The following is a 9,324-nucleotide window of genomic DNA, read 5'->3' on the forward strand; positions in this document are numbered from 1 at the left end:
ACAGGCCTCGGCCAAGAACACCTGAGCCAAGAGCTGACTCACCCGCAGCTGTGCCAGATTCAAACACTTCAAATCCTGGGGGCAGAGGCGGGCGGAAGGACTCAAGTGTCACCCGGTCACTAGCTAGCGAGTGCCTTGGGAAAGTGGGGGGTGCGTGAAGCTGGGAATGGAAGAGCCAGGAATGCTGGGACCAAGCCCCCACTTGGAGCTGGGAACTCCTTATACATCTGAGACCACATCTGCTCCTCACAGCAACCCTGCAGGGAAGGCCAGTCCCATGGTGGTTATGTGACTTACTAAGGTCACAGCACAGGTGGCAGAACCAGGGTCCTAGCCTACACCTGTATGATTCCAGCATTCGAGGCTGCCAACCCTACACTTCAGGCCCAGAAGCAAAGAGGAAGTCCGCCAAACTATATGGTGTAAGTGTCCTTTGCCCAGGAAGACAGGTGACACCTTGCTCTGTGTGCTAAATTAATAATCCTAACGACCCCTTAGCTCCAGGTGGGGGGGTTGCAGTTTGTATGGTCTCACAGCACGGTGAGGAGTATAGCATGGGCCCCCCCCACCCCCACCTAACAGAGAAGGGAGGTGATGCCCAGAAAGACTGTGTCCTCCAACGAAATTAAAGGGTCCTTCCTGGCGCCCCACCCCAGCCCTCTGAGCTTCCCTCTTTCTGAGCCATCGTCCCCCAGGATGAGTCAGTCTGTGTAAAGCACTCACCTCCCCCCCCAGACTCCTCCCACCACCAGGCGCCCTCCTCCCTGTCCACCTCAGTCCAGGTCAGCACTGGGAAGGAATGCGGGTGCCCAAGGCAGGAAGCTTCTAGGGCGGAAGGGCCCAGGGCCCAGCCGCAAACATGTGCCTCTCTGGCTCCCAAACCAAAGTCTGCTCCAACTAGGAACTATGTGACTAACCCCGCTACTTCCTGTAGGGGACAAATATAGGAACTTATGGGGCCACCCCCTCACCTTCCCTAAGGAGCACATCAGCAAGCAGAGACTGCCGGGGGTACCTGTCATGCCACCCCTCCCTCCCAAACATTCAGGTGGTTTTACCCAGAAGGAAGTGGGGCCAAGAGACACCACAGGATGGAATTTTTTTTAAATGGGTTTTCTAAAATCATTTTTGAGCAAAGTTGAGTTTGAAATCAGCAAACAGATAAATAGGTAAGTTAGGGAAACCAGGCTTGATTGCTGCCTGGTGCTGAATAAAGAAACTGAACCTGGCAACTCCAACTGGCTCATATCCAACCTCCAACCACCGGCTTGTGGTCACCAAGTTCTCAACAGCTAGTGAGCAAGCCGCAGATGGAGTTCCTTGGAACCGAGTGAGAAAAGGGTGTGGATGGGGTGCTCCAGGATGGGCCTGGCTCTGGAAAACCTGTGGCATCCCTGGACCCATGTGACACGGGCCATACAGAAAGGCTTTCCTTCGAGGAATGGCCTGGCAGTGTGAGAGCCATTGGGGGTGGCAGAGAAAGAAGTCGATGCCTGGGGAGGGGGCTGAGTTCTGGGTCTGCCTGTGCACGCCCAGCATGGGAAGGCCAGTGTAGGCTGGTGTCACCGGCATGAGCTCTGGGGTCAGACGAACTCACTGCTAAGTAGTTGAGGGCAGGTTATTTAACCTCTCTGTGAAATGGGAATATCAGTGTACCTCACTGAGTGTGTGGGGATAAAGAGAAAAAATGCAGGGAGCACTTCCAGCAATGCCAACATTCAGTAAGCACTGAACAGACGCTCGCCGTTACGATGAACCAGTCGAGGAATGTCACCCCATCTGCTTATACATTCATTCATTCATCTGTTCATTCATTCATTCGTTCATTCCATACTATGCATTGAGCACTTACTGTGGCTAGGCTCTGGGGACAGAAAAACAATCTCTGCCCTCGTGGAGTTCACGTTCTAGTTGAGGAGACAGGCGATAGGCTCAATTGCAAATAAATAATTTCACGTAGTGATAAATGCTAGAGACATGGAACCTGGTGACAGGACAGGACAGAGTGGCAGGGGTGGGATGGGGCTACTGTCTGGGCAGGAAGGTCCCCTGGAGGCTGTGAGTCTGAGCTGAGATCAGGCTGAAGAGAAGGAGCAGCCACAGAAGGTCTGGGGGAGGCCCTCTTTAGGCAGAGGGAAGAGCAAGCAGGACGACCTGAGTGGGAAAAGCACGGTGTGCTCGGGAGAGAACAAGCCCGAGGCGTGAGTCCCAGGGCGGCCAAGCGTGTGCTCCAAGCTCCAGGGCTGGGCCCCGGAGGGCCCAGGAAAGGGACAGTCCCCCGAAGAGGCCACAAAGGGAGATGACATGTGTCACACCTTGTCTCCCCAGCATCAGGTCAGGACCGGAGGCCACCTCGCTTCTCTGTGTCCTGGGATCTGCCCTGTCCACTCCCTTCAGGGTGTCGTAAGACCCTATGTGAACGTGTAAAGCCTTTTAATTAAACAATAATAGTGATAATAAAACCAACTCTCTCTGGCTGGGATGTGAGAATGAATAATCCTATATCTCCACCCTCAAGGTCACAGGCATGCCAACAGAAAATTCAATATCATGTGTCAAGTTCAAAGGGAACATGGAAATGCAAATCACTAACCCTGGAGAGGGTGGCTGAGGAAGGCTTCTAGAAGGAGGTGCTGTCCAGCAAGGTGTTGGTGGGGAGGAGCAGGGAGGCCAGTGGGCAGAGGTAACAGCTGGAGCACAGGTCCGGGGGTGGGAAAAATCAAGCTGAATTTGGGACCCCAGGGTGGTGGTGGGGAAACAGAGAGACAGATAGCCCAGGTGGTGGAAAGCATGAAATGCCAGTCAGACAGGGGGTTTGGGACTTAAACCTCAGAGCAAGAGGGAGCCATTGCAGGCAGGTAGACAGGGAGTCACCTGCTTAAGTGACCAGGCCCTCCTGGGGGGAGGGGCAGATTGCACCTACTGCAGGGGTGTGGTTCTGGAACTAGAGAACAACCAGACTTCAAGGCACCTTAGAGCTCTCCTAATTTCAACCTCCCATTTTAAAGGGCAGGAAACAGAGACTGGCCCAGGTGAAGGTCAAAGGCAGCTATGAAACTGCGAGCTCCTCCCATTGCCACAACAGGCCAAGGTCTCTGAAACAAGGAAAGAGGCTGCTACCCAGTGAGTCAGCCTGCAGTATTATTTCAGCAAATGTCACTTGGGAGGGGCTCGGCCCTTTTCAGATCTCAGATAGAACTCTTGGCTTCATTAGAGGTTAACCAGCGACCATGGCCCACCCTATTCCTTGGTGGTGACCAGGTGGGCCTGACTCTGAGAGTCAGCCCCGCCACCCCTTTTCATCAAGGTGTACTACAGCACGAATGCTGATGACAGACTTTTAGGGAGATGGCTGGAAGGGAAAAGAGTACTCACCCAGGGACAAGAAGATACTGTCTCAAATCCCAAGGCACCTGAGAGACAGTCCAGTCATTTCTGCTTGTGGAGCCTCAGTTTCCCCACAGGTGAAATTATAGGCTCAGATGAGATCATCTCTAGGGCACCAGCTGGTTCTCACATTCTTATTTTCCACGGCAGCTGTCACTTCTAAATACTTCCTGAACATTGCACACACCGCCTGTCCAGGCACATGCAGTAAGGGTTTGTTTCCTGTCTCTGAAAGCTCCCTTACCTGTGTCAAGTTCTATACCCTCAGGTTCTCATGTAAGCCCAGCCCTGAGTGGAGGTATCACCAGCCCCGTCAGACAGATGGGAAATCATTCCCTGTGATGCGACTGTCCCCAGGACACAGAGCAGGGCTGGCACCTGGCCCCAGGTCTCCACTGCCCAGGTGAGCACGTGTGCCATGCCCACCATGCATCAGGAAAACCACCCCCTGAAATGTCAGTCTGGGACGCCGCCCACCCTTTGAGCTCCACACCAGGCACGTCTGTAGAGGGAGCGCCTGAAGAACACCTCTACTTTGGGCAAAGTGAAAGTGGCCAGGAATCAAGTGAACCCTGAAAGCACCAGAACCCAAAAATAGGATGAATGCCCCCTGATCACAGGGCAAGCGCCATCGTAAGGAGGGAAGAATGGTAGTTGGAGCCATCAGCCTTAAGGGTCTTCCTGCAATCTGACAGCTGGGAGGATACCACCCTATTACCCTCGACAGTGGCATGTCCCTATGGCCCACCAGGTGGGGCTGGGCTGCCAGGAGTTGCAGCTTCTGTGGAGTGAAGGACGTGTTCACAATACAGCTCACTTGAAAAGCAGCTTCTGGTCTTTTCAGTTCCCCCTCTGGGTGAAAGTCCTGCTCTATCACTCACCTGCTGTGTGATTTGGGGCCAGACATTGAACCTCTCTGAACCTGATTCCCCAACTGAAAAACGGTGTAACCATCCCATGACACTAAGCCATTCTGATAACTTAGAAATCTGTCAAGCCTGTACAGTGGCTCTCTGAAGGGGCTTTGAGTAGGAAAGGAGATCCTAGGCACTGCCTGTATATTTCCTTTCACAATGTTTCTGTTCATGAACATTCTGGAAGTGTGCAGCCATCTCATGTATTAGCTCTCTTCTGCCTTTTTTAAATAAAATGATGACATCAGTTCAATCTCAAGTAGACCACCGGAGGACTCGGTGGCCCCCGTCACAGCGGTAGCATGGGTGTGGCAGGTGGTGTCCTGACGAGGGTTGTGCAGGTGTGGCAGCCCAGAAGCACCTGTCTTCCCTACCTACCGTGTTTCCCCAAAAATAAGACCGGGTCTTATATTAATTTTTGCTCCAAAAGACGCATTAGGGCTTACGTTCAGGGGATGTCATCCTGAAAAATCATGCCAGGGCTTCTTTTCCGGTTAGGTCTTATTTTCGGGGAAACACGGGAGGTGCCCTAATGTTGTCCTTGCCCAGGTCACCTCCCTTGCCATAAAACCACCAGATTGGTCCAGGTGACCCGAGGTTCCTCCCAACTCAAACAAGCCAGGATTTTCTGATTCGGAAGCAGAAATCATTAGGCCAGGACTTAAAAAACTCCTGTTGAGAATCTAGCTCCAGAGTGTTAATATCTTCTTGTATGACTTTGGAAGAGGGAGATTACTTCATCTGAATGAAAAATCGTGTCTGTTATACCACAGGATTTGTCTGTTGGATTTTTTAAATCCGTCCAGATTAACTTTTGATCTGTGGGTAGAGTCTGAGAGCTTTGTGGAAAATGTTCCGTATGATCTTTTAATTTTATTTGTAGGTAAGATCTGATATATATATATATATATATATATATATATATATATATATATATATGAATGTATATGAAACATATGCAATGTTTATATACACTATATATAATATATATATATATATATACATATTTCTATTTGTAAATGATGAAGCATAAAAATATTGAAACATCCACAAGCCCATCACTCAAAGAAACAGCGTAACGGATCCCACTGAGAGTGGAGTAGTCTCCTGCCTGATCCTGTACCCTCTCACCCACCAAAGATAACCACCTGAGTTTGCACTTACAGATCATTACTAGGTGAATTCCTTACTCACCGCCCCTCCCCCCATGACCCTCTCAATCTCAATCTCCTCATGCCCCCACCTATGGTGATATTTGACTTCCATTTAAGGTAACCACCCCCTTGCCTCTTACCATCATTTTACTTCTCATGTGTGTATCGCTAAACAACTCACTGTTAATGTTTTGAGCTTCACCATTCCCTTAGCAGCTCTCTGCTGAGTCTTTCTATGCATTTCGGAGATGTTGGGACTCCCTCCACCGAATCTGCAGCCTAGAAACCCAGGCGAGAGGTGCAAGCCACACCACATGGTCACAATTACACTGGGAGGATTCGTGATAATAAAAACCACGATAACGCCTCTCTACGCTGTGTCCCCTCTCTGTGCTGTGTCCCCTCTCTGTGCTGTGTCCCGCCATGGTGGGCATTCTCCTGAGCGTTGTCCTCAGTTGTCTCATTTATCCTCTGGACAACTTCACAGGGAGGAGTTGGGCGTCTTATCTCGAGTTTGGAGATGACAGGCTTCAGTTGCCAGGACTGTCCCCTGGCTGCTCCCTAGCGGCTTCATCCCCAGGAACAGCATCCCTAGGTCCTGAAGCAAAGGTCCTCAGGTGGTGAGGGGCGAGGGGAGTGTCAGCAGACACTTCCCTAACTTCTATCTGCTCCCCACAGGCTCCTCTCTTGGAGACCCAGTTGGGCTACTTTTATATGTTACAGGGGAAAAAAATGTCTGGAATCCAGGAAATGCCAGTGTCTTAATGATGACCAGCATCCTGTCAGGACTGTTCTCCTGACGATTAATGTATAATGTTTAATGATGATTAATGTACAGTGTTGTCTTTGTGTTGTCTGGGCAGGCTGTGTGGTGTAATGGAGAGCCCTGAGTTCAAATCCTGCCCCTACCACTGTGGCCTCACCTGTAAATTAACCCACAATGGCAGCCTTGCCTGCTGTCAGAATCATAGGAGGTGAGAGACAGGAAATGCTTCATAAGCGCCCACAGACATATCGAGTGCTCTGCCTGGGTCCAGGACCAGCTTTCAGTGCTGAAAGGGCTCTGAGGGAGGTAGAGGACCCAAGGCTACCCACCATTTAACAGACATGGGGACATCAAGGTTGAGAGGGAAAGAGCAGAGCTGAGGGGGAGGGAACTCAGGTGTCCCAGCCAGGCTATGTCACCCCAAACGGTGACAACTGCTCGCATGTGCTGTGTTCACACTGTACAAAATGATGTTCATGGAATGTCTCATTTAACACACATGCCATGGTTCTCTCCCTCTCATGGGGAAGGAAATTGAAGCTCTGAAAGGTGAAGCGATGTCCCCACCGTCACACAGCTGGGAAAAGGCTACGGCAGGACTGAACCCAGGCAGCCTGACTTGGCTACCCCCATCTAACAGCTGGCAACACAGGTGGCCCCCCTGCCCACTGGGGGCCCAGGGGCTCCACAGAGTTTTGGAGGTTGTGCTGACCTGCCCACCTGTGTTTTCCTCCTCAGAGTGGAGGTCACCATGCAGCCAAGCCAGGACCCCCAACAGCCCCGCCCCAGATTTCTGCATCAAGAGGCGGAGGGGCAGCCCAGGTACCAACAAGTCCACAGCTGCTGGAGAACATGCAAAGCACCTGGGCTAGAGGGTTGTTCCCATAGAGACAGAAGGAGCTCACACTCACCCAGATGGGTGCCTGCAGGGAGCCAAGGCCAGCCTGCACCCTGAGGCAGAAACCTGAGCCTGGATTCTCACCACTCCCCTTCGTGCCACCAGCACATCCTCTGGCTCTCTCCTCAAGACCCCCAGCAAAACATGAATTCCAAAAATAAGCCTTCCCGGCCCACTCCCCACTCCAGCTGCCCTCAGAGGGGCCTCTGGCTGAAAACCATGCCCGGGGGCCAGCAGGCTTGGCACAGCTGTGGCTGTTGGCCTGCGAAGTGCAGTCCTGACTGAGGAATGTGCAGACCCACACACACGTGTCAGAGAGCCCCGCTGCGGCACTGTTACAGGAAACAACAAAACAGCCTGTTGGCACTGGCGGCTCTCGCCCCTCCCTCCTTCCAGTTCCTGACCCCTGGTGCCGGTTGGCTGCCTCAGCGGCGCAGGAGGTAGGGCAGGCCCTTCAAGGGAGTCAGGCTCTGCTCTTGACTGTGTGGCTCTGGGTAAATCACTCCCCTTCTCTGGGCCTGTTTCCGCTCCTCCCCGGTGGTGGAAGGAGGCTTTTGCGCCAAACTCAGAAGGGCAGAAGTTGCTGGGAGGACGGTCTTGCCTCCTCTTGCCTTCACTCCTGTAGGATGGGGCATACCCCCTGGGCACGTAGGGCTCCCCCACTGGCAGCACACGGCTGTAGAAGGCCCTAACTAGTGCTGGAGGAAGTGAATCAACCTTCAGAAGTGAAAGAGATCCGGAATCTGGGACAGGGTCCCAGGGCAGCCATGGGCCAGCGGCGCTCCAGGGCCAAAGTGACAACCTAGTGCTATTCATTGTCACCCCACCCCAGCTGGGGTTCCTTGACTTAGAGTTTTGAAGCAGAGGTCAGGTGGGCTGCGCAGGGCACTCACTCACTGCTGCTGGGTTGACCACTGGGTCACATCCACCAGGTCCACTGTTTGGCGTCAAGATCTGAAGACCCTAAGGGGAGTCAGCACCCCCTGGGGCTCCCTCAGGCCTTGCTGGAGATCTTTGGCCTCACTACCCCCTCCTTTAGAACTGTGGGATACGACTCAGAGAAGGTGAAAGGCTTGCCCAAAGCTGCACAGCCAGGAGGTGTGTGACTGGAAGCCAAGCCTGCCAGGTGACTCTTCCCCTCCCTACCGCCAGCTCTGGGCTGTCTCCGTCACTACGGCGCGAGCTCGTGGTCGCCAGAAGCGGGTATTCCTGCCTGCGTTTACTATCCAGGCCTGGGACACGAGGCGGCGGGAGCCCGCGGTGACAGGTCAGCTCGCCCCAAGCGAAGTCAGAACGAAGATTGGAGGCGGCGCCCGGCCCGCCAGGGACGCGCTGCCCAGGGGTTAGAGGCTTTTTCTTACGGGACAAACCGCCAGGGTTGGGGAGCGGAAGGACTCGGGGATTTCGCAGGCGGCAGGGAACCGCTGGGTTTAAACTAAAAATACCCGCCCGTTCGCAGCTGTCACGCCAGGGCCCCCGCCCCCGCGCCAGGCGTGCTTCCCCAGGTCCCCTCGACTTTCGGCGACCCTGATCCCTAGGGGACGCGTCAGGGCTGGGCCGGGGGCTGAGGTCCCGACCGCCCCGGCCCCCCGCCCGGCCTCCTGGCCGCGAGCCACTTACCCTAACCCGAGCGTGCAGGAGCGGGGCGCCGCCGGCAGTTCGCGCGGAGCAGCCCTCCTCCTCCCTGCGTCCCGGGCGGCTCCAGATGGGGCGGGGCCGGGGCGGGGCCCGGACACACTCGCCCCTGCCCCGCCCAGTCCCCTCCAGGAGCTGATGTGGGAGCCGCCCCAGGGCCCAGCGGGCGAGAACGCTGCCGGCTGCGTGCGCTCGGCAGAGGCCCAGGTGCCTGGGCTCAGCTCCGAGGGTGTCCTATCGCAGAGTCCCCGCGCGGAGGGAGCACGGGGGCCTCTTCCCATCCTCACCCTCCGCCCCGCGCCCAGGGCTTCCCTTTCCCGCCCGGAGCCCCGACTCCCTGCCTGCCTCCGCCCGGGTCTCATCCTCCCGCTAGGCAGGGAGCTGCTCCTCCCCTGGGGAAAGTTGGCTCTGGGGAGAGGGTGCCTCTGGGCGTCCGACTTGGGTAGAGGGCTCAGGGGCTGGCAGGATTGCTCTCTCAGAGCCGAGGTGGGGGTAGAGGCAACGGCACTCCTCCCGAGGCGCGAAATCCAAGAAGGAAGTGATACCTATCACCCAGCCTGACAGTCGGGG

At 54.6% G+C, this 9,324-nt stretch overlaps 1 protein-coding gene across 1 annotated transcript in view; it reads right to left on the minus strand.

Annotated features, from left to right (window-relative positions):
- The window catches only part of SYNE3 (spectrin repeat containing nuclear envelope family member 3), an 88,891-nt gene extending 79,855 nt beyond the window's left edge, over positions 1 to 9,036 (minus strand). Inside the window, exon 1 of the mRNA XM_019746262.3 lies at positions 8,740 to 9,036. The gene's annotated coding sequence lies outside the window, so the exon portion shown is untranslated. The remainder of the gene's footprint in view (positions 1 to 8,739) is intronic.
- Between the last annotated feature and the right edge of the window lie 288 nt (positions 9,037 to 9,324).

Source organism: Rhinolophus sinicus, chromosome 3, assembly GCF_057876585.1.
Source record: "Rhinolophus sinicus isolate RSI-liver-muscle chromosome 3, RSI-T2T, whole genome shotgun sequence".
NCBI lineage: Eukaryota > Metazoa > Chordata > Mammalia > Chiroptera > Rhinolophidae > Rhinolophus > Rhinolophus sinicus.